The 25,201-nt window shown below is 32.4% G+C and overlaps 1 protein-coding gene across 3 annotated transcripts in view; it reads right to left on the reverse strand.

The window, feature by feature from the left end:
- Positions 1-25,201, reverse strand: part of LOC149137627 (uncharacterized) — a 300,347-nt gene that overhangs the window by 136,000 nt on the left and 139,146 nt on the right. Inside the window, exon 3 of one of the 3 annotated variants that reach the window (XR_016242300.1) lies at positions 18,753-23,923. The exons of 1 other annotated variant lie outside the window; for it this stretch is intronic. The gene's annotated coding sequence lies outside the window, so the exon portion shown is untranslated. Of the gene's footprint in view, positions 1-18,752; positions 23,924-25,201 lie in introns of those variants that run through there. One more of the 3 variants, XR_016242299.1, reaches the window with a different exon arrangement.

Here is a 25,201-nt window from a genome sequence, read left to right on the forward strand (position 1 = left end):
CAAAAGAACAGCCAATTTGAGTTTAAATCGATTACTATAAGATCCTCTATTCAGTAAATGAACTCAAAATTAAGCTCTACACTTCCCGCAGGGGAACTCTTGGTTAACAAAAAGTTCTCTTATAATACAATTATGGGAAACATAATCATCACAGTAACCAAGCTTCGTTCTCCCCACCTTTGCACCTGCTTCAGAATCTCTTGCAGATGGAGCACTCAGCGTTCTCTTCCGTCGTTATATCAGCACATTCATGGTCACCATCACTACTATCAAAAACCCACTGTGTTACCTGTTTTCTACTATTTTGAAACATATAATCCTCCTTCCTTTCCACTCTTAGACTTGTTGCTTCTTTGGTGCACTGTTTGCTGCACAATCTTCTACCTGAACTTGATACTGTGTAAATATCAATAATTACATGGAACAATGCTTCTAAAAATACTTTCAGATACTGGCACATATTTGAAAGGTATGGAAGACTTCTTTAATTCTTCTTTTCTCCTGTTTATAGAACCTTATTTGTTATATATTAAGTTACCTATATTACCCCACGCTGCAAACTGACAAGTGAACCTTCATACCCAGCCCTTGAATTACCTTCAGCTTTAGAATTTCCAGTGATATTTCGTTTCTCTAAAATAACGTAGGTAAAGAAGTTATTCTGAACAGACTTTCAGTACAACAAATCCAAATCTGCTGTACTTCTTGCTGCACCGTGATGTTTTGTTTTACCATCAAAAATTGTTGCTCTAAGGATTGAAGTTTCTGATCCATTATGAGGAATTTGAAATATAGTTAGCTGGAATTATATAACGCTTATAAAGGCAAGAAAGATGACGTAATCCATAATGGGTGTCACTTAATACTTCGTGATTCGGAGTTTAGAGAAAATTATGAAAACTCAGGCAAATGACTCATTATATCCCACTGACTCGTTCTATCCCAATCCCTTATTTCTCTCGGCAAGTTTCGTATCAAATGGTTCATGACGCGCTGCAAAGATCAGCAGCCATTATAAGCAGTGCATCGGATTACAATACTCATAGATCTCTCGTTTTAGAATTGGGAAAATTACTGCTGAATTACAATCATAAATTATTACCAATGCACACTGTCGTATTTCTGGCGGTTTTCCTCTTACATTAGATATTTTTCACGCCTCCCGAAACTACTCATTAAAGTGTCATTTGCAAATACGATTTATCATGCCAATAAAAATGTACTTCTAAATGAAATTTTTTTCCTGACTTTCAATATGCCTATTACAATCTAAAGATACATACACACGCACACGCACATATATATATTTGTGTGTGTGCGTGTGTGTGTGTGTGTGTGTTTGTGTGTGTGTGTGTGTGTGTGTCTGTGTGTGTGTGGCCAAATCCGAATCCTCATGGTCAGCGAATTATTGATACAAAGATGCGTTGTCACATTACATTATATTTCACCTGAATTTTAATTAATTTGCGCTATATCGCTTGCATGAACATAATTACTAGCACTTATTCGAGTATGAAAAACCGTATTTAATGAATGTTGTGTTGCATTTGCGTATTGTTATTAGTAATCATTCTTTCTTTTATAATCAATAGTTATTCATTACAATTGGCTTTTCCAAAAGTGTCTTATCAACTATAGGAATGTTTTAAAATGTGAACTTAGAGAAATGTCGCAGCTAAGAGCGAGAGATATGATGGTAAAGACGGAAACGTATTTCGTAATACGGTGACTTTGAAACAAAATATAATACTAACATTAAAATAATATACTTAGGTGTGTCATAAAATTACATACATAAATATATTATTATTATTATTATTATTATTATTATTATTATTATTATTATTATTATTATTATTATTATTATTATTATTATTATTATTATTATTATTATTATTATTATTATTATTCAGTAGTTTTATTTTTATAACGTGCTTTCACTTCACTACCGAGCGCAGCTCTGTGCGCCTTGGGTATGTGCTGTGGTTTGCTGTGGTGCTCTTATGTTTACTGTATTGAAAGTGTTTTGCGTAGAATGTGTGCAGTACCCAGTAGTGCAATTTTCTGTATGTTATATATATTTGTAAGTCCTGGTGTTTTTGTTATGTATTTGTCTGAATATTTTTTTATTATACCTAAGGCACCTACTATGATAGGAATTGTTTCTGTTTTTAGATTCCACATTCGAGTTATCTCTATTCGAGTTATTATTATTATTATTATTATTATTATTATTATTATTATTATTATTATTATTATTATTATTATTATTATTATTATTATTCAATAGTTTTATTTTTATAGTGTGCTTTCACTCCATTACCGAGCGCAGCTCTGTGTTCCTTGGGTATGTGCTGTGGTTTGCTGTAATGCTCTTATGGTTACTGTATTGAAAGTGTTTCGCGTAGGACGTGTGCAGTGCCCAGTAGTGCAATTTTGTGTATGTTATTTATATTTGTAAGTCCTGGTGTTTTTGTTATGAATTTATAGGCAGGTAAAGTCGCTCTAGGGTGCCTTAGGGTGGAGCATTCTATGCATTGTCAACAATTTTCGTATGTTTCTGTCACGATTACATATTTCAGTAAAGGACCAGTTAATAATATTGAAACAGTAAGTCACGACCGATACGGCTATTTTGATCGCTTCGTTCCTGTTTCTTGCATTCAGCTCTGTCGTGAGCGTTGTCCTTACCCTGCGGTAACATGCTTCCTGATCTTTTCCCTCATTATTGAATGCTTGTTGCCATCACCTCCAATTACTCCTAGGTATTTGTAGCTCTCCGATGTTCTAACTCATTTGAGACATTCTGCTGGTCAAGATTAACGTTATACGTTTCTATCATTTTCCCCCTGATAAAAGTAGCTCTTGCACATTTATCGAGGCCAGCTTCCATCTTGATCTCATTACTGAACTGTTTAATTATTGCTAGTAAGCCCTATCATTGTTGGTCATTTTCTGCAAAGAGCATTAAAACTTCCATGTACAAGGGATTGTTTATATTTTTATCATAAATTTTATAGACATACTGTATCGACGAGTTCTTGTGTCGTTCAAGTTCTTGTGACAATCTTCCAAGATCATCTTATTTATTACCACAAGATCCATGTTTACATCTTTTTGCTCATTAGGGAATATGCCACGTACTATATTCAGTCAAGACAGATGTTAGTATTTTATACATTAATGTAAAGCAGGTTATCGGTCTATAATGTGTTGGTTCGTTTGTTTCTTCATTTTAAGGAAGTAGAAATATAACACCATTAACTAGCCAAGAGGGAATCGTACTAAGTTGCTGCAGCACATTGTTTTAAAGTTTTGTTAGCAATTCATGACTCAGAGAGTCATGAACCAGAAGTTAAGAATTTAATCCTTTCCCGGAGACTTGATTTACTGAGAACTGATATTCATCCTCTACCTTGAAACCATCCCACTTTTGCTCTTCTAAGAAATTTAAGTCAGAAGATATTCGATCGATCCAATGGAACCTTTTATAGAGCGTTTTTTCGTATGAATAAATTTTATTCCAAAATTCCTGCACTCCTTCTTTTGATGGGACACACATTTCTGAAACTGGTATTTTCTTTATCTTCCAGTAAACATGTTTGGGGTTATCTTTAAACATGTTGTCCTTGAAGAACCTAACGTGCTTTTCATACCGTGCTATGCGGGTAGTTTTAACAGATACCATTTGTTTGATAATTTCTATGGTGGTATCGAGGTTAACTATGGTTTTCATATATTTTTTCTATAATTTTCGGATTTTTGTTGATTTGATATTCTTGCAAAACTTAAGGTTTTTTAAACATTTCTGGTGTTGGATACGCATTTGCCAAATAGGGTTTTTGTGGAAGGATTATTTTTATCACCATTGTTATTGTGGTTGCTGTGTTCGTAATTAGATTACATTTGTTGGAACTCTTAATTTGTTATTGAATTGTCTTGTTTAGTAAAATGTAATGTTTGGGTTTGCTATATACTTTTGTTTTGTTATGCTAAACGGAATGCTGCGAAACCCCGATAACTGACAATAAAATACTGAAGCCATATCTGGCTGTAGAGCCATGTCAATTTTTCTATCGTTTTCATGAACTCCTAAGATTTATATAGGAACATTTGGAGTAGTTTTCTAATTTCGGTACCCTTATATAATTTTATGTTATCAGTCTTAGTTAACTAACCTCTTCTCATGGTTCTTCTGACACTTTTTGTTTGTAGTCATACACACGTTACGCCTTTGCTAAGTATACTAACATTTTCATTAGAATTTCTAACTGGATTTTTCCTTGTAATTTACTTTTACAAAGAAAGTGTTGCTTATAGCTTGTGCATGTTTTACGATCGAGCTTTTCATTCAACCGACATGTTGATGAATGTATGCAGGATAATTATTGCTTTTCTCATGGCGAAAGATATAACTTTACTGATATTTCTTTTTAACTAGTTCTGATATAATTATTTTCCGTTTTACGTGGTATGGTTGATGTACATTGCTAGTATTGGTGCTGCTTTATTTACGGTGACTGTCACTAGTAACCAATTGTGTCGTTTCCAAATGATTTCATATACTCGTTCCAGGCTGTGCTAAGTGCTGTTATACTCAGGAATCCCTTGCAACGTTTTCTCTTCACCTCTTGAAGTATCCTAATGTTTTCTAAAGAATTATGGATATAGATGTAAGTAATTTATGGAACTAAAATATTTTGGTGTTGCTTATTAAGTTTGTTTTCAACGAGTAGCCTCTGAGATATAGAATTTTGCATCTATCAGAATTTCTCTCACTACAGAACCATAGCAACAACAATAATACAGTTCTATATTTAAGACATGAGGAATTTTGTACATTATTTACAATATTTACATTCGACGGATATTTGTCCTCATCATGTTTCTTAACACGTTTCGGGTGATATACTGTCCAACCTTCATCAGGTGTCTAGGGGAAATTTTGAACCTGGGTCCTCATGCCCACAGGCATATTGTGTAGTGGTTAAGAGAGCAGGCTACTAAACCCAAGATTCCGTGTTCGATTCCAAACAGTGACCTGGACAACAACAACAACAACAACAACAACAATAATAATAATAATAATAATAATAATAATAATAATAATAATAATAATAATAATAATAATACCCTAGATATATGGCACACTAGGCATAACACCTACATGAACTTCTAACTTGTTGTTTCTTGAGGTCTCTGGGTGAGACTTGGATCCAACTTGTACAAATGCAAAGCAAAAGTCAAACATAAAATAATAATAATAACATCGAAAAATACATTAGAAATAAGAACCCAGGTGTGATATTTCCCCAAGGCACCTGATGAAGGCTAGAGTGTATATCAGCCGAAACGTTGTGTTCACAACAAGCATGATGAGGACAAATATCCGTCGAATGTAAATAATGTAAATAATGTAAATAATGAACAGTTGTAATTTCCAGTCGCAGTCGCTTTCCATATTCTGACCGTTCTTAACCTTCTGTCTACCAATGGGTCCAACGGACCCATTTCAGTTTTTCAGTTGATTTTTCCTACTGTTTATATTATTTGATTCTGCTGATTTCTTGTGACTCTTATTTTTACTTGACTCTCTTTTATTTGTCAAATGGAAAATTTTCCGTATGTTTATAAAAGCTAGAAAATTTGGCTTTATACATTAATTACCATATGCGTCCATTGCACCCCCGAATTAAATTCAGACAATACTTTTGTCATTCTAAACAGAATAAAAGCAGTGTCAGATATTATTTTCCTAGATATTTATCAGATATAAAATAGATAAAATTGTATTCAATTTATTTCCTGAATTTTAGATAAACCAGGAAAAAACATGAAAATATTCCTGTAATTTTGTGTAGTATTGCATCACCTTCAATCTGCTAGGTTATAGGGTGATGCATTATTTCTATGTGATGACACAATTCTTACAATATATTGTATTATCTTTCAGGAGAGTATAAATATGTGAGAGACTAATATCTGCCTTTAGTCTCCTATCAAGTTTCATATAGTTCAGTTATGCTTTCCTACATGCATAGACGTGAAAATTTGAGTGAAGACTTAATAACGAAAAAGTTACTGGAATTAGATGAAGAATGGGAAGAAGATAGTAGTTATTCCTTCTATTGTTCTGAAGATGATGATGAAAGTGACTGAATGCTGGAGAGTTTCGTTCTGTCATTAGATCATAAAGATACTCAAAAACAATTATTTGCAATCCACCCAATTCTGAATGAGCAATATGTTTCTAGAGACAGACAAGAAGTTTGGCATTCTAATCCTCTTACCCAAGCAACAGTAAGAACTTCATTTAGCAATATTGTGTGCCAAGAACGTGGATCATCCCGCTTCGCTAAAAGGTCTTGCGATGGCATTCAAACATGTCTTACTAACTTTATGCACCAGAATCTTCTTGAAGTAACTCGTAAATGGACAAATGGTGAAGGTAAGGTTGTTTACAAAGATACATAGAAGGAAATTGATCACTCTGAACTAAAGAAATTGTATTGGACTGATTATTCTTATAGGTGTTTGTAAATCTAAACATGAAAATGTCACACAGTTATGGCGTCAAGAAGATGGCTGCCCAATATTCAATACAATTATGAGCCGGAGAAGATTTCAGCAGATTTTACAAGTATTAGGTTTTGATGATGCCAGTCAAAGAAGAAAAAAACAGAAGTGATGATAAATTCGAGCCCATAAGAGAAGTAATTGAAATGTGGAATCAGAATTTGCAAGATGGATATGTTCCAAGTTCATGCATTAAAATTTGATGAACAATTAGTTTCATTCAGAGGGCGCTGTCCAATCCGGGTATATATTCCTTCAAAACCAGAGAAATATGGAATTAAAATTTTGGCAGTATGTGGCAGTGAAACATATTATGCCTGGAAAGTACAAATCTACACTCGAAAAGACCGAGGAAACGGAGAAAGACAAATAAACGTTCAAGAGTGTTTGAGAACCTAGTAAAAGAACTTCAAAATACTGTTCGCGATATAACTTGTGATAATTTTTTTACCAGTCTAGGATTGCCTCGAAAGTTGCTTAGCAAGAAAACTACTTTAGTTGGAACAATTAGAAAGAGCAGAGTTGAACTTTCAAATACTTTCACAAATGGAAAAAAAAGAAAAATGAGCAGCACAATATTTGGATTTCAAAATTATTCTATGATCCTATCTTACTGTCCCAAGAAAAATTATGTAGTCACACTTATGAATATGAAGCACTCTCAAACTGCAATTGATTCAAAAAGTGATGAAAATAAACCTGAACTTATTACATGTTACAACAAAACAAAAGTAGGAGTAAGTACCCCAGATAAGATGGTAATGACATACACTTGCACAAGAATGACTCGAAGATGGCCTATGGTTATATTCTACAACATGATTGATATGAGTGCAGTGAATGCTTTCATTGTTGTTAAACAGCTTCACTTGCAAAGTGTCAAGGATAAAAGAAAACAAGTGCCTAATTCAGTTAGGAAAGGAATTTGCTGGAGTTAATGCTAAACAAGAACATGACAAACAATCTTCTAGTCCCGCCAACATTTCTCAACCATACGAGAAAAGAGGACGATATTCAACCTCATTTGCAGAAAAGAGGACCAAAGAAGAAAGAAGTTTCTTGCGTGCCCCCCACCTACCCCAAAAGACAGGAAAACTCGTAGTACATGTAAGAGTTGTAATATCCATGTTTGCCAAGAACATTCCAATGTTTTCTGCGTTCACTGCCATGAAGAGCTATAATTCTGTAATTCTCTTGTGGGCCAAGGGCTAATGTGTTGGTAAGTTCTTTACCTACTCTATAGTGGGCCATGCTCTCACTTCTATGATATATTCTCCACTGTTTTTTTTCTCTGATCAGTTTTGTATTTTATGATACTGACTATATTTGTCCATAATAATTCTGAAATATTACCTGTGCTAAGTTTGTCTTTCATCGTTTCCGTTGCGATAAATCAAAGTATCAGTCAGTATCTACTGACCCCCGCCCCATTTTCTGGTCAAATGCCTAAATTAGATATTACAAGTTTAATGCCCTTAAGAAATAAATATTTTCATTCTCATTTTTGTCCTTGAGGAAGATGCCTCATGACTTTTAAATCATGACTTCCAGTAGATGTTGGCGATAGCATTTGTTTACACTTTCCGTTTGCTTCCATTTTACTTTTGTCATAATCGATATTATTTCTTTTCTGTTGCCATGATCTACACTAGTCTGAGTTAAATAATTTTTTACATCTTAATTTGGTATAATTTCTTGCCGAATTGTTGGATGGGTCAGACTCTGTTGGGATCTATCCAGATTTCATCATTTGTAATATGTTGGTTTTCGGGGTTTTGATTCCCAGCGCAAATTCCTTCTTGTCCTTATAAATTTTGCTTATTCTTTAGCACAGTAGCGTGGTGGACTATAAACTTACATTTCTTTGGCATTGCTTGCAGTTCCTTGCCGTTATGCTCTCTGTTTCTGTTGTATTTCTATCCCCCACACAACATTAACTCTACTTTCCTCCCAAGTGGCAAACAACACCCCACTTTATATCTGGAAGTACAACTGTTAATGTATCTTAAGTATTATATGATTTTTATATGCCATATATATTGTTTGAATAACATCTTCATAAACGAAGATACAAAACGAACACATACTCAGTGTGAATGAGAAAATACAAACTATATTTTTTTTAAATATCAAAACGAGCTTCCATACAGAAAATAAAACTGAATGAACATCGAATCTAAGCAACACTTCCTTCCATACATTTGTTTGAAAGTTTCCATGAGTATTTTATGGTATTCATTAGTTACAATTGTAGTTCTGTTATCTTATTTTTCGATTTCCTGTGCATCTCTGTTTCTAATGTGGTATCTTATATAGTAGTGTTGCTGTTTGGAGGGACCGTGTATTCTATTTGTAGTGTTACCTATTGTGTCGCTTTCATTATTTTAAACGTTTTGTATGTTGCGGACTCTGATGTGATGCTTTCAAATGATAGTAGATCGTTTTTGTTTGAATATTGTTTATATACCTTATGTGCAGTAATTTTCTTTGATTCTTTTCATTTTGTATTTGTTCGATGTTAGCGTTTGCTGTTATATAAATCTCTTATAGTGCTTCTGGGCATTGAATATAGAGTTGATATATAATACAGATGTAACACTTAAATGTGAAAGTATGTGGCCGAATGGTTAGGGTGTTGCACTCACGATCGCAAGATTATATTTACGATTCTGTGGCGGTGTGCTATGTTCGTGAGCATAAACATTTCATCTCACTTCTATCACATCGATATCTGACGTGTGGCACATGGTGCACCTGTACAAGTGATGCTGATTAAACGGAGGATATGTGCTAATGTAAAACGTATACATTTGATCTGTATATGCATCTGTGCAGGTTATTCAGCAATAAATTGCAGAAAACTCTGTTATCGATTATGACAAGAGAGTCATCAACACAACACTACTATGTAGAGATCGTTTGTTCAGCTTTATGTTTAAACGCTTGATTATTTTAGGATGCCAAGCGGTAAGTTTCCTTATCCCTTGCTGTGACTCTAGCAGCTTTTAATAAACTTTCTTTACTATTACCTGGGAGTCTCTGTCTACTCTAGCTAACTCCACGCAGGAGTCTCTGTCTACTCTAGCTAACTCCACGCAGCTTTCTACTGATATTTAACCTCTTACGCCTTCCTTTCTAGGTAAGTATAATCTTGCTCCTCATGCCTTTGTGTGGAGTCCTCCATTCATATTGAGTTTCCTCCTAGTTTTTCTCTCTAGCTTTGTTAAATCAGTTTTTGTCCAATCTTCAAAAGCTGATGAGTATCTAAGTAATGATACTGGCCATGTATGTGCAGCTTTCACTAAATAGGGACCATTTAGATTTAACTTCATTAGCTTCCTCACCTCTCTGATGTACTCCTCAATTTTCGCTTTCATTTCTGTAGTTGGTACTTTATCAGATTCTAATACACCTAGATACTTATAACTCTCTCCTCCTTCCAATGATCTTAATGTCTAGCCTTCTGATAATTGGATGCCCTCGCTGTTGGCTACCTGTCCCCTTTTCATGACTTATATTTCACACTTATCTATGCCAAATTCCACGCCTGTATCTTTGCTGAAGAGTCTTACAGTGTGTATTAAGGAATATGTCTCTTTTTCATTCTTCCTAAAAACCTTCAGATCATGTATGTAGAGCAAATAGTTAATTTTTCCATTAATATTTTCGAACTGATAGCCTGCGTTTGCTGTCCTTGATAGTAAACAGAGGGGGGATCAAACATAAGGCAAGTATTAATGGAGACAACAAGTCCCCTTCAAAATTCGTATTTTGGTATCAACTTTCCCTAAGAGTGTGTCACCTGAGTAGAGCTTTAGTTTCCATTTCTTCATGCTAAAGCTAATTAATTCTCTTACGTTATCTATTATACTGATTATACTCGGACTTTGACTTATCTATAAGTGTTAGATTATGTCATAGGCTTTCCTATAATCTGTCCATGCTATTGTTAGAATTTTTTTCAAGAGTTTACTTCATTTAGAACTGCTTTGTCTATATATAATAGATCATGCGCTCCTCTAGCCTTGTTCCAGCAACGTTTTTGTTCTTCTGGTAGTAAATTCTGGTTGTCGAAGTGCTCGTAAATGCGGATGACCTTTCAGGTGGGGTTCAATTGAAATTTTCGTCAGGTCGAGTAGCCCATCCTACACAAAAGGTTCCTGAATAAGAGTTGTTTAAGGATGTTGAACGAAACACCCATGTTTCCGAAGTTGAATTATCCAAACCCAAAGAATTCCTCTGAAAACATGGCTATGATGTTCCTCTACTATTTCTGTTTGTGGTCAAAGATACGCATATCGTCAGCCACTACGGGACAAACTCAACTGGTTATAGTCCAACAACTGACAAGCAAAACTGTGATATTGAGGAGAATATTTGGTATAACGCATCTTTTTATACCAAAACAAAACAATGTACATGATAACGCTTCCAGTCAGTTAAGATCAGAAGTCATGAGAGCCACTGTCTGGTATTGCATTACGTCATTTATAATTATTATTATTATTATTATTATTATTATTATTATTATCATTATTATTATTATTATTATTATTATTATTATTATTATTATTATTATTATTATTATTATTACTATTCAGTAGTTTTCTCTTTATAGCGTCCTTTCACTTCACTACCGAGCGCAGCTCTGTGTGCCTTGGGTATGTGCTGTGGTTTGCTGTGATGTTCTTATGGTTACTGTATTGAAAGTGTTTTGCGTAGGATGTGTGTAGTGCCCAGTAGTGTAATTTTCTGTATGCTATATATATTTGTAAATCCTGTTGTTTTTGTTATGTATTTGTCTGAATATATTTTTATCATACCTAATGCGCCTATTATGATAGGAATTGTTTCTGTTTTTAGATTCCACATTCAAGTTACCTCTATTTTCAGGCCTTCTAGCATATTTCTATGCTTAAATATCACTTGGCTACCGGAGAGTTTTCTTAGTTCTTTTTCGTGTGTTCGTTGTAAGTTATGATACAAATGCGTTTTCATCATTCCCTCTAAAATATATATTATTTATGAGTGGCACTCTCCGTCTTACACGCCAGTGTGCTACATTCATATATAAAATGAAGGTATATGCATTTAGTTTAGTTTACGATGTTATTTATGATGATATATTCTAATGCCTTACATTTAGTTCTTGAATAAAATATTTTCAATTTTGCTTGAATTTATTATATATTAATGATTTATTGGTTTTCATTAGTTTTTGTCACATGCTGAGCACATTCTTTTTCAGATTTTACACTTTATTGAATTCTATTACATTTTTTCTTAGCATGTGTATGTGTATGGAAGTATATACATCCAAACACACACAAATACAGATTCATATGTACACACACATATGCACACGCACACACGCACACACACACACACACACACACGCATACACACACACACACAAACACACACACACATACCAGCTGGCAACCATTTTCTTTCTTCTAAGAGCAAATACCCAATCTTTCTCTGTTGTTCTCATAACTTTACTGCCTTCGAAATTTACTTTCTTGTGTGTAAAATAGCAACAGATTTGGCGCTTCCAATATTTGTTTACAAAATGTGCTCCTATGTAATACATACATACATACGTACATACATACATACACTTTAGCACATAAATACATATACATGCATCTAGACATGAAAACATATACATAAAAACGCATCCATAAAACAAACATACAAATCTGCGCATAAATACATATGCATACGCCTAGACATGAAAATATATACATAAAAACGCATCCATAAAACAAACATACAAATCTGCGCATACACTAACACCAAATACTGCACACACACACACACACACATGCACAAATACCTAGATGATGTTGATAAAAGTTCCAATGAAGGAGCCTTGAATCTGTGTTAGAGTCCGGCTCTTTCTCTATGGACAAGAAATACAGAAATGAAACTGATTGATAACATACATACATACATACATACATACATACATACATACATACATACATACATACATACATACTTACACATCTAAGGACTTTTTAATGGAACATAGCTTGGGGTTTTGTCTCGCAAGTTGTGCTTCACGCCATTGCGAACTCTAGCAAATAGTAACAAATCAGGAATTATGTTGTATATATCCATTGGTTTGTGAATGGTCCCGTTACTGTGTTTGCTCTTTAGTCACAGTTTTCGTGTTTTTCCCCGGTTTTATATGTTATTTCTGTGGTGGGATATTCGTATATGTTGCAAATGTATGTAGGGGACTATTATGGTTTATTTGATATTGTTTACTTCTTCATGTGTGTAATATTAAATAAAGATTTTTAATTGAATGCTTTTCGAAAAAGTAATTAATCATGCGTCTATTATCTATATCTCTTATATATGGCGGTGTTTACGGCTGAGTGATTTTAACGAAGGATTGATTGTTTTGTAAGAAAATATCTTTTTAATTGAATTTTGCTTCGGACGATATATTCTCTGTGTATGTGTGCGTGTGAGTGCTGGAGTTTGTGAACAGTTGGGAAGCTAACGTCTAAATTTAAGAAAAGCATTAGTTTTGCCAATGGCTAAAGGACAAAAAATAAAAATATCTAGAGGCGGTTGTGAGACTGGTGGTGGTGAGTTTCTTTATGAATACATTTGTATAAAGTGCTGAATATTTTCTGAAACTCGACTAGCTAGACACACCCATAGATTTGGTTTCATAACATAAGTTCTGTTCGAATTTTGAATAAAGAAAACAAGTGATCAAATGTTATATTTAATTGAAATCTAATCAGCAATGTATTGACCCTGATTATCTATGACTTCCTTCCATCTATTTGCAAGCTATTTTAATCCCATCAATGTAAAACTCGTTTGATTTCAAAGAACTCTGAAATGTAATTTTCGACTACCCCTGGCTTGCGAAAGTTATGTCCCACAAATGATTCTGTTAGCTACGAAACAAATGGTAGTATAAATGAGCAAGGTCGGGAGAATAAGGTCGATGAGGAATGTTTTTCCCAACCAAGCTCTTCGATCTTCTGTGATGTGATCTTTGCAGTTTGGAGTCGTGCATTGTCCTGATGAAACATCACATCTTTCGATTCACTAAAGCGGGTCTTTTTTACCAGTCGCAAGTCTATACAAAAAGGGTGAAATGAGTTCTCGAGAATAGAGAGAAGAGAAGATGTCAACTCGGGACTTGCGGTTGCTTTCGGGCAATTCATTAGGCAGAAATTTTCTAAGTTTAAGAACTTTTCCAAATTGTTGAAGATGACGATGAACCATTTTACGGTTTGAACTAAGCTTTATTGCCAATTCTTCAACTGATGTTGCAGGATTTTCTTCAAGTAATGCCTCAAGGAGCTTATCATCAAACTCAACTGGATGTCCTGTTCGATCTTCATCTTCAAGGTTGAAATCTCCACTTCTGAATTTTGTAAACCATCTTCTGCAAGTCCTTTCATTCAAGCATTCTTTCCCATAAACTGAATGTGTTTCGAGTCGTTTCGGCTGCAGAGTTTCCTTTTTTGTACTCATAAAGCTTTATGTGCCTTAAATGCTCTTTGGATACTTCCATGTTAAAAAGGGTTTTAATCAAAGAAATTTTAATTCTGTTATTCTGTAAAACAATATTTAATTAGTTTAAATGTACACAAATGCATGAAAATATCTAAAATACTATTAAATTTCATTCAATTTAAAAAAAGGTAAAATAGGACAGAACTTATGGGAAGACCTGATATATATGTTTGTGTGTATGTGAGTGTGTGTGTGTATGTGAGTGTGTGTGTGTGTAAGTGAGTGTGTGTGTGTATGAGTTATTTTGGTGTGCGTGTGTATGTATACTTATTCTTTTATTCTCTCATTTTTTTCAGTCATTTGACTGCGATCATGCTGGAGCACAACTTTTACTCAAAAAATCGACCCAAGGACTTATTCTTCGTAAGCCTAGTACTTATTCTATCGGTCACTTTCGGCGAATCGCTAGATCATGAGGGCATAAACAAAACCAGCATCGATTGTTAAGCGATGATAGGGGACAAACGCACACATATACACACACACACACATACGTTTATTCATATACGACGGTCCATGTGGTTATTAAGCAAGCTACTTACCACACAGCGACTCCAGCGTCTAGGTTTATATATATATATATATATATATATATATATATATATATATATATATATACACACCCACACACACACACACACACACACATATATATATATATATATAATATATATACATATATCAATAATTTAGAGAAGAAACACCAAGATGCAATTCAAACAATGAAGGAGATCAGACACCATCAAGAAAAGTGTATTCTTTAACATGCTCATCTAAAAAAAATATAAAATCCAATTATTTTCACCCGAGCTTCCGAAATTATTCTCATTACATACATCAGTTCTGCAAAATACATACATGTATATGCGTGTATATAAATAAATAAATGCATATATATATATATATATATATATATATATATATATATATATATATATATATAGGTGCAGGTGTGGATATGGTAAGAAGCTTGCTTCCCAGCCGCACGGTTCAGTTCCACTGCGTGGCACCCTGGGCAAGTGTCTTCTACTATAACCTCGGGCCAACCAAAGCCTTGTGAGTGCATCTGGTAGACGGAAACTGAAAGAAGCCCGTCGCAAATATATATATGTACATATATGCGTGTGTGTGTGTGTGTGTGTCTGTGTGTGTGTGTGTGTGTGTGTGTGTGTGTGTGTGTGTCTGTCTGTCTGTCTGTCTGTCTGTCTGTCTGTCTGTCTGTGATACATTTAATGTCTTTATCAATGAGTAGCTAGAATTGTTTCAAAGGTTTTTCCCATGAAATTATCGCTAATATTCCAACTCTGATATCTCATACACAGTAGTTGATTATATTAACATTATTTTAACATATCTGTGTCACTTGTATTAAAACCCTTTTATTATTTTAGTATCTCTCTGCATTTCTTTCTAGATACATGAGTTTTCAAGTAAACGGGTGCATGTTTTTAAATATTTCCTGTTTTCCTTGACAACATTCTTAACATAATTATTTCCAGTAAAATCGTTTGTGTCAATTATAGGAAACGCATTTCAAGTGGATCCAATATAACAATTAGGATTGAAGACAACCTAATGCCATGATGGTATTGTATGAATGAATTTATCAAGACAGGAGGACGGTAATGCAAATATATTGTGTTGGTCAATCTGACATAGTTTTCATCCGCTCATGATCATTTCAGTTATGATATCACTTCTACTTTCATGTGAACTATCGGTAGGGATTGTATTCCTGATACCAGTAAAGGGTATTTCAAGGGTAGCTCAAGGCAGTTTTTTTTTAACTGATTATTCAAGAAAGCACATACATTTAGGAATGTTAAATGTAAAGGTATCATAACGATTGCAAAAAGATATTCAAGACCAAATCAAATATATTAGATAAATCATAAAATATATGTTCACTCATATACTTTTTATAATTTATCTAATAAGTCTATCTAATAGAAAGCACTTAACTTTCATAAGCGTTTCAAAAATCTGTAATTATTTTACAACCATTGACTTATAGAAAAACTATAAAAACTCGTTAACGCTCACCTAATTTGATTAATACCACCAATTATACATTGTAAATATGCTACATTTTGAGCATAAGACGAAGCCCTTTACATTAAAATGCTGGAACATTTATCTGAATGACTACAAATAAGAAAACGATTGAGAAGTATCCTATCATCAGAGAAATACGTCTTTCCTAATTTAATGAAAAATTAACTTAAATTTACGTTAATGTTTGATACGCTCAAAATTTCCGACTGATACAGAGAACCAAAAGTTAAACGCAGAACCCCTTCCTTCCAGTTTGACATACACGACACACAACGTCCCCCGTCTTTCCTCTTCTGATGTGTTTTTCACTATAAAAATAGCCAGTAATTTTTTAATGGATTTCCATATTATTTGCAAGTAGAAAATGTTCGTAATTCTTCCTGAGAAAACATTGTTTCGGATAAATGCTGTAGGATAAATTCATACTTTGGGATACCTTGACTCAGCTTAATTAACAGACTTCGTCTGTTTATACTTCTTTAGCCAGATCATAAATCGATTTATTAAATCAGTGGACTTTTGTACGAGGATGATTCTCTTTTCACTATTGTGAATTTAACACGTCAAACGTACTGCAAACTGTAAACCTACTTTAAAATCATTAATTTTTTAACTTTGATAACGTTAAAACAGATAAAATTTGGGATTCAACATTAGACCTCAGTACAGGCTTCCTCTACGCATACCACAAGACCAATACAAACCTGCAATAAGAAATGTAATCACTAAAGGTCTAATTATTAGTAAATTACGAAAATTTCTATTAGAATTTCTATACTTTTTTGCAAAGGAACTAAATATTGATGATAATATAGATAACTATAATGAAGCGTTTGAAAAAACGAGAAAATATTCAGAATATCGAAATCCGAATATGTAGACCAAGCATGTGTATATAACAGAATCACATGTTCAATATAACACTACGTTTCTGCCTAAGCAACAGCAACCAGAAGTTATAGAATAGAAGGTTAAGACAGTTACTAAAACTGCATCAAATGTTGCTACGTCTAATAGCAAATGGACTTGGATTCTTATTAATCGCTATATCAGAATAGTAAAATATTAATATCAGTATAACAATCAGGGGAAAACAAGACGTATTGCGAATAAACAAACTCGGAATGACAAAACTACAGAAATCTTAAATACCAGTCAATATTTGCAGTAAAGGCGTTTACGTAGAAATCGATTGTACTAACTCATTTCTGAGACTACTAATTACAGGTGTACCTTGTACGTCTACAAAAATATTTATAGTAAAAACATAATTATGAGCGGCACGACTAAAATCCTCCACTGTATTTCATGTTAAATTATGCAGGAAAGACGTATCTCTTCGGCTAACTTGAATTGACTTATGGCTAATATTTTGTATCCTGATTTGATTATGTAATAGGATTGTAGGTTATAACATTACATAACGATTTTATTCATTATTGAAAAACTTTACAGGATATATTAAATAAGCATATGGATAATTCCCCACTCTTGTTCTTTTGAAACATATATATATTGTCCAGCAACCAAGTTATTTTCAGGCACAGTGATTGACCTTCGATTTGTTTTCTCTAAATTTACAAATGTCATCATTGCATTTATAGATTCATTCTCGGAAAGAATTATAATTGTGAATTCTCTTCTCACCATAGTGTTATGTTTATTCTTACCTTGGCCCTCACTGAAATATTAATGTGGGTCCACATAAACCTATAAAATTATTTCATTTTAATTTATCTGCAAAGCAAACTATTAATTTGTCTCCACCCCTCCTTATAAGTCACTGACAAATTTTTCTTTTTCTTTTAGTTTTTTCTTCTGCAATATTAGTTCATATATAAATCCATTTAAAGTCATGAAAAATTTTCTGGTTGTTATGATTACAGATGCAGAAATAATTTTCGTATTTCTCATCATTCTTCCCTGTTTAGATTATCATGAGTACAGTGATGGCTACTAGATCAACATAATTTATATCTTTTATGACAACTTAGGAGTGGCGCAACATTTAATGTATTTTATTGCAATATATGAAGCATTGATTACTGAAGAGATTAATAAATATGATATGTTAGATACAGCTTTATATAATATGCCTTTTATTACTTCAAAGAAAGGTTATATTTTCTAGAAATAGAATATATGAAATCGATAGAAATTTCACTTGAACGTTGATCAGAGGTTGCATCGTTATATTAACTTCTCTTTAATATGAATGAAATATCGTAGTAGCCAATCACTCAAACGGAACTGAAACATAATTTGAACGGCAAAAATTATAATTATATATAAAAATATTTGTACACTATATGTATGTGGGAGAGAGTGCATGCTTGTTTGTGTGTGTGTTTTTCTTTTTAATAATTATATTTTCAACTTCAGTATTATGTAATAACATTTTAATGTAATGGATATATTTTTTTAAATAATGTTAATTCTTTCACATGAATTCATCGTTTCATTTTATATTGAGGTTTACCTACAACTGCTCTACTCAAAAGTACAAACAATATATCATCGTCAGCTGCAGCTTAATCTATAAGAATCAAGTATGTGATCAAAACAAATCGTTTAAACCTACAATTTATTATTGAGGTCTATTATATATACAAACTCATACAAAGAACCATTCACGAAATAGGAATGTCAATCACTTGTTAAGTTTTCTTTAATATTTTACTGATTGTCATGGTTTACATAGATTGATTATTGGCACTATGCTTTTACAAACGATATGAGGCTGTGTAAAGATGTATGGTAATCTTGATATTTCGATAACGTATAATAGTTGAAAGCAACTGTGATTCTTCTCAAAACATTTATAATGGATGATGAACACTCCTTCTTGAGTTCTAGAAAACAATACACAAAACAATATACGAAATTTTGTGCATGCAAAAACAACATGCGGGGCCTTATTTTATTGAAGTGTTTTGTACATTTGGCATGCGTATTGTTATCAGTATACATTACAAATATATGTAACTGGAGGATGGAAAATAAACATTTTTATAAATAGAATTTATTTCATAACATTTGCTGTATTATAAGCTTGTGTCATTTGGAATACCCAGCGATATGCTTATGTGCTTGTAAAGAATACATTCGTAGCTCCCACAATGAGACATCTTGTCTTTACATTTAGCAACAAAAAATATTCTTTACTTATCCATCACATTTCTTAATTTCAAAAAGTTTCGTGTATCTCCGAATATAGATATAAGAACGTTATTGCAAAAATGAGAGATAAAAAATTAAAGTTGTAAACCCTTTTTTTTCGAATTTTCTCCCATACTAAAGATCAAGAGATTTAATTCTTCCATTAGTATAAAATAGAGAAACTTGTATTCTGGAATCTATTATTAACACTTGCACTAAATGATGTCTACATGTTATGTTAGCAAGAAACAGTTGTTTAATGCTAGTTGTTGCATATATGCAATCTGAAGATCATAAATATAAAATATATTCGGCAATAATTGTCGGGCTTTGCAACAAAACAATTCAAGAATTTGTATAGTTTTTAATTTCACACATAAATTTCAGGTTATAATATTCCTTTGTTTTATTTTTCCTATCTGTAATATTTACTCTATGAGATTTGCAGAAATAATTTAAAAGGTGAGTCATATATGAAGTAAATTTGTATATATAAACATCTAACATATGTATAGTGATAAAGAAATATAGTCACTAACAGCAAGTGTATCTTGCATATAATGGTTTTAGAAATAATTCAATCACAATGCTCTATATCTATCTGCGTAATTTTATCAACCCATTAATAATGCAATATCCATAAATATGTTAATGAATCTTTCATGTACATAAATATTTCACATTTAACATAGCAATGACAAGCGCTTTAATTATCAAGTGGTGTTTCATAAAAAAAAATATAGCAATATTTGTAACTAAATAATAGCCAAGTAACTGCACTAAAAACACCAATAAATATAGTAAAAAAAACAAATTTCAACAATAATTACACCAGCATATTGGAAAGAAAACAGCGGTAGTTTCATCCTCATCAGCAGCAACAACAGTGAAAACAACCACAATGGTAAATTTAACTCCAGGAACCACAACCATCCAAAATATTCACAGTGTCTTCAAATAGTGTTCAAAATTTATTACTTTGATAAACGCAAGTTCATATAGTAGTAGCTCTTTATTTTATCATTGTTCCTGGAGACGTTATGAATGTTGTTTCAGATGTTGCCATTGCTGATATAATTTACTAAACAAATCATTACTGAAAGAAAATTTAATAACAATATCACCAAGATTGAATTTGTTTTACTTAATACAATCATTATTTTTAATAAATAAACAATTTTAATAAATAACACTTCCTTTTACTATTCTCCCATAAAACCAACGAACACGATATAATTTTCTCTGAAACCTTGATTTTTTTCATCATTATAATATTGTTTTACAATAGGTTTTAATTACTGTACACTGTGTCATCCATTTCTAGACTATGTTAATACTGTGGATTAATATATTTGAATAGCAGCATGGATACTATTACAAAAACAAAAACAACAAATTGTTTTACATTCTCTTCCGGCAATGTACACACTTAATTTCTGTACAAATATCTAATATATGAAACACCAAATACTAAATAGAATTTTAGATTTGGTGAAGTCGTCCATGTCATATCATTTCATGTTTTACCTTTTCCAGACTCTTCTACAATTATATATACACAAATCGATGTATACATTACTAACAATATACACAGGTCTGTATACATGCAGAAATGATTTGTCATATGCATGTATATGCATGTATATGCATATATATATCTGTGTTTATATATATGCATATCTATATGTATATACATATACATGTATATATAGAGATACATACATATATATATATATATATATATATATATATATATATATATATATATATATATATATATATATATATATATATGTATATATATATATATATATGTATGCATATATATGCATATGTATATATATAAACATATACAAAACGTTTGCTATATTTTCAAATAAACATACTGAATATTAATGCATTTGTAAATGTTTAAGTTATGCATATACGAAAGAAACTGTGCACAAACTTATATATGGCATCTGTATGTATTAAGTTATATATAATATGTATATAATATATATGCTTGCATACATATGTAAATATAAATATATACCTAAATATATATATATAAATATATGTATGTGCATATGCGTATTCTGGAAACAGAAAAACGCTTTTGCACCTCTGTAAATTTGTATAATCCTTTACATGTGAATTCGCTTACTTAGGTTTCATGATTTTTATTTACACTTTTACATGTCGGATACACCCTACCACTAGTTGAACAAACTATGTGGTAACTTTTCTTCGAAAATGCCATATTATGTCGCTTCTTCTCACACTATTCGTCTGGCAGTTCCGTACCCCTAGTCTGACTTGCATTGTTGATAGGTTTAGGATTTCTCATCCAGCTAAATACTAGCGCTCACATCCAAACAGTTGTTCAGTTTGAGTGCTAGTCTTCTCCTTGCATTCACCATTATACTGTTATGAGAAACCTCAAACATAGAACTCAGCGTTAGAAATAGTACACACTTCCGTTGTGGACGTTCTCTTCAGAAGTCGACTCCTTGTTCCCTCCTCAGTTTCCCGTTCTGCTTCTTTGTGTTCCTCATTTGGGTCTATGAGGAGGTTGCGTGTACATCTGTAAATAATATAGATGACGCAGGCAACCAATGTAATCGTCCCAAGCGTAAGAATAATACCAAAACGCATCTTTTCTAGCGTGCGTTTGTCTACATTCATCCGGCGATAGTACTCCTGAGCAGGAGATAGGTTTGAAACCGGACGTTCCATATTGATTTGGGGGTCTAGATTTAAAACGCGGTGTGTTATGGATCCTCTTGGCCGGATCGAATCGCTGTGGCGAATACAAAACAGTTTCAAATGACATAATAATAATACAATAACCACATGCTTTTTAATGGATATTCAGCGATTTACTTTATGCTAAATTGACTTTACATAGAATAATTTTGAAGATTTGTTTCTTATGCGAACGTCTATACGCATTGATATTGTTCTTTCCTGTTTATCACTACACACAGCTCTCAATTAAACGAAACTGCCCCCATTTTTATGCATACATAATGAACTACAACTGACGCTCTTGTTTCATCCAAAATCATTAAACTGGTTTCTATTATAAAACTGATTGCATATAATTTACATATGCAGTTATACAGACTGAATTAATTTATTCAACAAATATAAATCACTATTGAATAATGTTATTTCAGAAATCGTTTTAAAATGTCCGCGCAAGCTTGTTTCATGGGTTATATTTATAGTGTGCTGCGTTATATTTCCAGTTACGTATATACATATACATTTACATATATATATATATATATATAATCACAGTGAAGGATATATTATACAACAGATTCCGTGAAATGAAAATCTAGTAAGGTATGGACATGGAATTGGTCATGAAAATAGGGTAATTGGAACTGCATAGGAAAGTAACGGTTAATAATTGATTCATGACTATATAAACATGGTATTTGATATATATGTATATATGTACACACACACACACGAACACATAAATGATATATATATATATATATATATATATATATATATATATATATATATATATATATTATACACACACTGCGTTAGCACACTTTCTCGTTTATTGAAAGTCTGAGTCGTGGGCAGTCTGGTTGTGTGTAAATATTCTTTTCAGATTCTCCGCCAAACGCTCCTTACTCCAATATTGGTTAAGGGAGAATTCAGGAAACTTCAGATTTTGAAATTTTATAATTATCTGTGTGAACCAAATAAATCAGTAATTATATTTCACCGACTTCCTTTATAATATAAAGCAATATGCAGACTTCAATTTATTTTCTCGTGTAATATATTTATTTGTCTTTTTACGTATATGCAAAGACTGTCTTCTCAAATCTTTTCTGCTATGCGGCGTTTCAAAATCTTTAGTTTTTATGCAGATATATGTTTATCAAAAAATGTTCATATATTGGTATATATGTGTTGTGTTACACGTACTTATATGTATATATAAATATATATATATATATATATATATATATATATATATATATATATATATATATATATATATATATATATGAATGTATGTATATAATTATTTACACATTCAAATGTGTATGCTTCTGTATATTTGACGAAGATATATACATGTATATATATATATATATATATATATATATATATATATATATATATATATATATATATATATATATATATATATATCGTACTTATATAATTGATAATATATGAATATATCTTACTCGATACTTGGTGAAAAATACAGAATTTTAAAATGCAATCAAATAATAGAAACAAATAAATTCTACAGAGATTCTTCTCGTGAATATGCAATGCCCTATTGATCAATAGAAATGTATTCACTAAATTAGTACGACATCCACAATTTGGTCGATTCTGTAGAATATTTTCTTTTGTTTTGTTTTTGTTTTTGTTTTTGTTTGTTTTTTTGTTTGTTTTTTTGTTTTTTTCAAGTCGAGTTGTTTGATCTAGTGTGTCATCTATATTGATGATGCCAGTGTTGCAAGGAACAGTTTACTGCTAGGCTTTCCATTGTGACGATCATCTGAGGAAGCTTTGATTCTATCAATCCAATATATTCCAGATGCATGAGCTGAAAAATAGAAATTTAGAAAGTAGAAAATATATAGGTATGGGAGATGAATTTAAATAAATGTCAATCATCAAAAATGTAATTCTCAGGCAGGTAAATTGCATATCTAGATGTCTTCAATGACATACATAACAGCACAGTACCGAAACATACATGCTGGAACAAAGTCTTGAAGATTTTTTGTCGAACGAATCAACCATAATATTGTTTTTACGTCTAGTACTTATCGTACCGGTGTCTATGCTGAACAGCTAAATTACGAGAATGGAAACGCGCTAGCACAGGTTGTCAAGTGGTGGTGGGGGACAAACACAGACAAGGACATAGATCTATCTATCGCTCGATCTATCTATCTTTATACCTATCCATTTATATCATTCTCTTTCTTTCTCCCCACCCTTTCTCCCTTCTTCCGCCAACCAAATCTAATCGCAAAGATTTGGTTGACATCAGGGTATTGGAGAAGACACTCACACACGGTGCCACTCAGTGGGACTGAACCCAAAATTATGTGGTTGGGAAGCAAACTTCTTAGAACGCAGTCAAGCATTCGCCTATGTATATATTCATAATCACATAGTAGTGCTCACTATGATTTGGATATAAACTCGGAATACCTCTGTGAAGGCAAGGCGTACGCCGTCAAGAATGGGTATACGAGAAATCTAAATCGTGCTGACAGGGAGGTTGTAACAGAGATAAACAGGGTCAAACTTTGTACCGAAAGTAAGTATTTTTATTTCAAGCCTGTTTCTAACTTCATTGCTGTCTCCTCCTCCTCTCTCTCTCTCTCTCTCTCTCTCTCTCTCTCTCTCTCTCTCTCTCTCTCTCTCTCTCTGTATATATATAAATATATATATATATATATATATATATATATATATATATGTTAAATATATTTTTTTTAACCAAAAAATTTGGTAAAAAATATAGTATCTGTTAACAATCTTAGCAAAAAACTCACAGTTGAGTTTTTGAATATATATCAACTTTAAATAGAGCTCAAAATTGATCCGTTGAAAATACTTTATTACAACAACAACAACAATAATAATAACAAATAAATAGACCTATGTACATTTCGATAGAACATCCAGAATGATTAATACATATCATAAAATATTATAAAATATTATAAAATATCGGATACTCCATCTCCTCGGGGTCCCATTATTATTGCTATCATCACCATCATTATTATTAGCAATACACATCAAAAAAAAAACCCGAAACCATTCAAATCTAATTTTCATAGTTGACCCATGAAAATATACAAAA

The sequence above is a fragment of the Octopus bimaculoides genome, chromosome 1 (assembly GCF_046866305.1).
Source record: "Octopus bimaculoides isolate indiv1 chromosome 1, ASM4686630v1, whole genome shotgun sequence".
In the NCBI taxonomy this organism is placed as follows: domain Eukaryota; kingdom Metazoa; phylum Mollusca; class Cephalopoda; order Octopoda; family Octopodidae; genus Octopus; species Octopus bimaculoides.